This window comes from Nuphar pumila, chromosome 6 (assembly GCF_984573655.1).
Source record: "Nuphar pumila chromosome 6, dmNupPumi1.hap1.1, whole genome shotgun sequence".
Taxonomy (NCBI): Eukaryota; Viridiplantae; Streptophyta; class Magnoliopsida; order Nymphaeales; family Nymphaeaceae; genus Nuphar; species Nuphar pumila.
Genome location: NC_143254.1, coordinates 52,937,985 through 52,944,069, shown reverse-complemented (window position 1 = coordinate 52,944,069; position 6,085 = coordinate 52,937,985).

The window sequence follows — 6,085 nt, the reverse complement described above, 5'->3', positions numbered from 1 at the left end:
CTCTAAGATTGGTGGGAGGCGGCATATCAATGATTGCCTTCGCTTTAGCAGGATCCACCTCTATGCCTTTATTGCTGATCATATAGCCTAGTAGTTTACCTGATTCTACCCCAAAGACACACTTCTGCGGATTTAGTCTCAACTTGTAGAGGATAAGTCTTTCAAAGACTTGACCGAGAGCGTTGTGAGGCTCTGTCCCAAACTAGGGTTCTGGAAGAGAGCCCAACAACGTGAAGACCGGGTAAAGATAGGTAAGGGAGGTTTGAAAATATGATCACATGCAAGAAATAGAGGGCTCTAAGTCCTAGAGAGATAGATTTTTGAAAATCTTTGAAGGAGCATACATTGTTTGCATTCAGATCCTAAATTAAGGAGAGTTGTATTTAGACCTAAGTCTATGTAAGCATGAAAATATTTTCTCAATATAGTCCTACCAAACCATGCCTAGGCTATATGCAATCAATGTCAGCTAGGTCAGAATCTAGGCACCTAGGTAAGCATGATATCAGAAAGCAAAAGAGCTGACATTTTAGAACACAGTTTTGATAATTGAACTAAGTCAGGCATACTTTTGAGCAAACAAGGACAGGTCCCATCACGGTCGCCAAACCTGTTGTCGTCGCAAAATTTTTTCATCTTCCCTTCCCTGCGGAAGAGAGGAAAATGCTTTCGTGAGTCAAACTTGACCAGATTTTGGAAAATTGTTTTGAAATACTTGCCTCCGTTTTTTAAAATAGCGAGAAAATCCTTGGGATGGGGCTCGACCTGTCGGTACAAGGTTCGACCGTTTCTGCTGCCTTTAACAGGGGTAATCAAACCAAGGACCAAAAGTGTGCTTGACTTAGTTAAATTATCAAAATCGTGTTCTATCCTAAATGCACAGAGAATTCAGGCATGTACTATGAAATTTTGCAAAATGTAGGTTGAGAAACATGATGTATGCTCAAAAAATGCTTTGGAGTCGAAAAGTATTTCTCGGGAAAAAGATGAAAATCAGTCTCTCAGGAAACTCTGATGAAAAGGATTTGAAATCTCGAGAATGTTCATAAAGATTTGAAAAGAATCATGAATGGATGAAAATCTTGGGAAAATAGAGAGAATTCTTGAGAAAAGATGAACATTTGAAAAGAGAAATATTTGCCAGGAAAACTCTGACCTTGAGAATTTTCTTTGGAAAATGATTGAAATTTATTGGAAGACTCTTTGGAGAAGGAAAATCAAAACTCGAGAAACTGAAATCCTGAGAATATTAGCCTTGAAATATTTGAAAAACGATTTTGATTCTTGAGATAGATGAGAAATTCCTTTTGAAAATGAATCTTAAGAAAATAACATTTTCCAGGGAAAATCATGGGAAAACTTGATTTGGAAAATCCAACTTTGAAAATTTTTAGAGTTTCTTGAGGAATCAATTTCCATGGAATGAAATTTTCTTGAGAAAATCATGAGAAAAGCAGATGATGCCATGATACAAATGATCTGAATGTATGAATGCCATTTTGGAAAAGATTTTCTGAGAAATTTGTTGGAAAATGTGTATTAAGCCAAAGTAAATTCTTCACATATTCTGACTGTGGCCATGAATATGTTCAGAGTCTACTTGATTTAATTCACAATATTTTGCAAAATTGGAAATATGATGTGCAATTTGGAAGATAGCCTAAGAGTGTAGACTCTGTGTGACTAGTAGAAAGATGCTGAATCTGGGTCCGTCCATATTCCGACTAGGGCCGTAACTATGGACTCCACCGAGTTCATCAACTCCCTAAGAGTTGGTGCACGTGCCCTTCGTGTTCATCCATAGTGATTTTGAAATATAATGTATGAATCATATAGTCAGGATATTACAGAAATCAAACTACATAATATGCATCCTAATCTAAGCAGTAAAAGTAAATATTATTCCAAAATTTGATTATTACATCTCTGACATAAAGCAAAATAAATGAAAAATACAGAGCTTAAAAGAATCAACATTCTCCAGGTTTTCCTGCAAGTGAGACTTGAGACAAGAAATGCAATATGCAGAGGGGAGGTTGAAAGTCCTATGTTGATGACAAGACAGATGATTTTACATGAATTACAGTAGAAATGTGAAAATATAATAAAAAGAAAAAAAAATTGTGATCAGGAATGGATAGGAAAGTGTCTAGAAGTCATGCTAAAACTAAAGAAGGATTATACATATATGGACCTAAATACCTAAAATCGCACTGAATGAAGTCTACATATGAAAATATCTTTATTGAAGTAAACATGAAAATTACATCTACCTAAAGGCCTATGATGATATCAACATGAGAGAAAATGCACAGGAAAATGTACATACATATCCTTATAATTGAGAACATGTGAAATGATCACACTTATACATATAACATACAGATGCCATGTATAATGATATACTGAAACATAATCATGCAAATATGCTAAGGAATGTAATAACGTATAACAAAATCTAATGATTTACAATAGGATGCAGATATGTACTATATGTGCTACCTAAATGCAATAGGCTCAAATGTTACTGCTGGATTAAAGCAACATACACTTTATGTACAAATGATTGTGTTATGATACAATGAATCCTATCTATGCAGTGAATGAAGTAATAAGTAATGGCACAACCCATGATGTTCAAGACAATAACAGGAAAGATGATGGTTGAGAGAACCATCAATACCCAATTCTGCGAAATACCAGTAACATGAATGACAGCAGCTCCAACCCTTTTCAATTACCTAAAATATAGAGAAATTCAATGCTAAAGTACAAACAACATAATTTTTTTTTTTTTAGAGGTTGAGCTGGACTTTTGAAGTTCCCCTTTTTCGGCTTCTCCAACAAAGACCAAGGCGTCGATAGGAACAGGAAACTGTAGAGGGCTATAGAATACAAGCTGATAATAAAATACAATGCCAAACCCTTTTTCTATAGGAGGATCTGAATTAAGGTAAGCCTAAGAGTTCCTGTAAGCATATTCATCACCTAGTGTACTTAAATCGTCAGTATCACATATAATGGCTATTAAGAAAATTGCTAATGGCATAAGGGCTTTAAGCATTGGCATGGAGGCCACTGAGATACACTGATGAGCAATATCATCAAACCATAGACTTGAGGAAGAGGAGACGCAGAGAGGAATCATACAAGTCGTATATATTTCAGATATCACATTTACAGGCTCAACAACAATTGAGAGTATGAATGAGAATGAATGTAATGGCACCAGAGAGTCCTCTGATTCATTCACAGACAACAATGAATATCTACTTAGTAACACCCTTATCTAATCAGCATTAGGTGCATCAAGCACCTAACAACAAGAGGTATCGCCAAGTTATTTCCTGGATGTCAGGATCCTGATGGCACAATCCTCTATCGAGCAAAGAGAGGTCTGATACTACAACAAGGTTGTGGATATCGCCCAAAGTAATGTAGCACCATTACAAACAAGCTAAACTCTGGATGTATCCTAAGCTATTCTTACCCACTTCTATGATTCTTCGGAGAGGACACTATTGAGATCGGGGTGTGATCCGAGTAACAGATGATACTATTTTATGAAATGGAAAAGAGGGAAATGAAGTAGCACACGATGGTAAAAAAAGATATAACTAATGAAAATATGACACAGAGAAAAGGAATGAGTTTTGGTAATTCTACTAGTGAATTACCTCCAACCAAATATTCTTTTTACCTTAGTCATTATAGGTTTAAGCTGATCCTTAATGGAAAGTAATACCATTGATAATAATCAGCCGACGACAAAGGTATGAGTCGACCTTTGTCCATCAAATCAGAGAGCATAACCAGGCAAGGAGCTAGATAAACAAACGGATATCAAAACCAAAGTTAGTTGTAAAAAAAAAACAATCAAATGTTAGAGTGTGATCACTCTCTTGATGTAGCTTCTGTAAATCGAGGTTGCTATGCTAGCAGTTCGATATTACAGAGGAAGCTTTCAATAAAATCAACGAAAACCAGAGAATGGATGATGGGGGAATCAGGGAAGGGAATAAGAGTGGAAACTAAACAAAGGAAAATAGAGGAATAACTCACCGTTAGCCGATTGCTAGAAGTACTCCTTTCAATGTTGGATCAGATCTACATGGAAAAGGAGGATCACGTTCTTCCTGACTGTCTTTGATCGATCCATCGAAAGGTGATTCTGGGGAAGGAAGAAAGATAAGAGGGAAAAGCAGGGGGATTCGAGAGGTGGGAAGAACTGGAATCGTGGGTCCTTCTCCTGCTAGAAGTAGGGAAGAAAGGTCTTCAAAAGAGGATTCCAGTTGATAGGAAGGGGGGGAAGAAGCCGTCGGTTCTTCTCCTGCTGGAAGGAAGGAAGAAATGTCTTCACTAGGAGATTCCAGCCGATCAGGAGAGAGAAAGTTTGAGCTCCCTCCTAAAAAAGATTGCAGATTGAGGCCTTCTTCTCCTGTAGCAACAAAAGAAAACGATAAAAGGGGGATTGGGAGTTGGGGTCAAGGAAATCGCCGATCTCTTTTTTTTTTTGTTGGCCCTTCCCTTTTTAATAGTCGCCCCCTCCCCCAAATCCGAGCCTTTTTAATCGGTTTTGATAACCTTTAAAACAAAATTTTAAAATTTTTTGAAATGTTTGCCGTTTTGAGAGGGGGACGACTCCTTTTCTCAAGAGGAAATTTGAAAAACTTAGGTAAAAATAAAGCTTTGGGTAGGGTTTCACGGTGGCTTTTTTTTGGGGACTGAAAAGTAATAAATAAAACAAAAATAAAAAAATAATTAAAACAAATTTTGTTTTTCCCTTTTTTTTAAGGTGGTGCCACCTCAACTGGATTTGAGAACCTTTTGAAAAGAAAAAGATTTTTTTTTCTTGGCAAGGCTTTAGTGAGGCGCCACCTATGCGTGGGCCCACTGATTATTAAAATAAAGAGGATTGAAAATTAAACTAAAGAAAGAGTTTTATAAATTGGTACCACCTGAGGGTGGGTACTATTTTGGAAATAAGAGAAATATTGAAGAACTTGAGTGTGACACCGCTTCAAGGCGTGTCCCAAGTCATTTATTTGAAATAAAAGCAAAAATAAATTCTTTTTGGGATTTTATGATAGTAGGCTAGTTAGAAAATACGAAGTAAAATGGGTTTGGTTTCAAAACTAAAAAAAATGGTCCTTTAGGGCGAGATACAGGGATTTTATAAAGAAATTTAGAGCCCTTTTTGCAAAGGTTTTAAATAAAGTCCTCTAAATTTAAAATTGTGTCCCCCTCTTTCCAACTGACGAGATTTGAAAATCAATATCAAAATTATCCAGATTATTTTCCTGAGAAAACATTTTGTAATTCAGAATCTTGGGGGTAAAATGGGAAGAATTGGCAATTTTGAAAACCCAGGGGTTTGAAATCAATTTTTGAAATATTTAAAACTCGAATCTGGATTGATACTTTTAAAAATCGAGAGTTCTGGACCTTGAAATGACATGTTGTGTAGTGAAATGATATGAAATGCTCATGCGATGATATGCAAAGACATGTCCCATGAAATGCCACTCTGAATTTAGAATTGGAAATTCTAGCTTCTTGTCAAGAATAGGATTTTGAAAATTTGCAGCTTGAAGATATTCCTGAGCCTAAACAAAGAGATTTTGAGACTCGAGGATGAAATTTAGGACTTTCTGCAAGGTTTAAACTCAAAAAATGACCATTTTGCCCTTCATTGATTCTGGAGAACTGAAATGTGATGATTGAAGGAGATGTCAGGGAGGTGAGTGAAAATTTGGGGTGTTTACACTTTAGCACGAGACGATGCTCGACTAAATTGGGGTCTAAGCCTGACATATCCTCATAAGTCCATGCAAAGACTTCTTGGTGCCACTTGAGGAAATGGATGAGTCTTTCCTTCTCATCTGGACTCAAGTTGGAACCAATTTTGAGGATTTTCGGATCATCTTCTGAACCAATATTGACATCCTCTGTCGGATCCTGAACCAACGGTGATGGTTCATCCTGCTTCTGAATAATGGCAAATTCTGACAATTCTTGAATCGCTGAATTGAACTCTGCTAATTCTTCGATCTGCCCTGTCACTTTACTGACTTCTGCTCTTGCC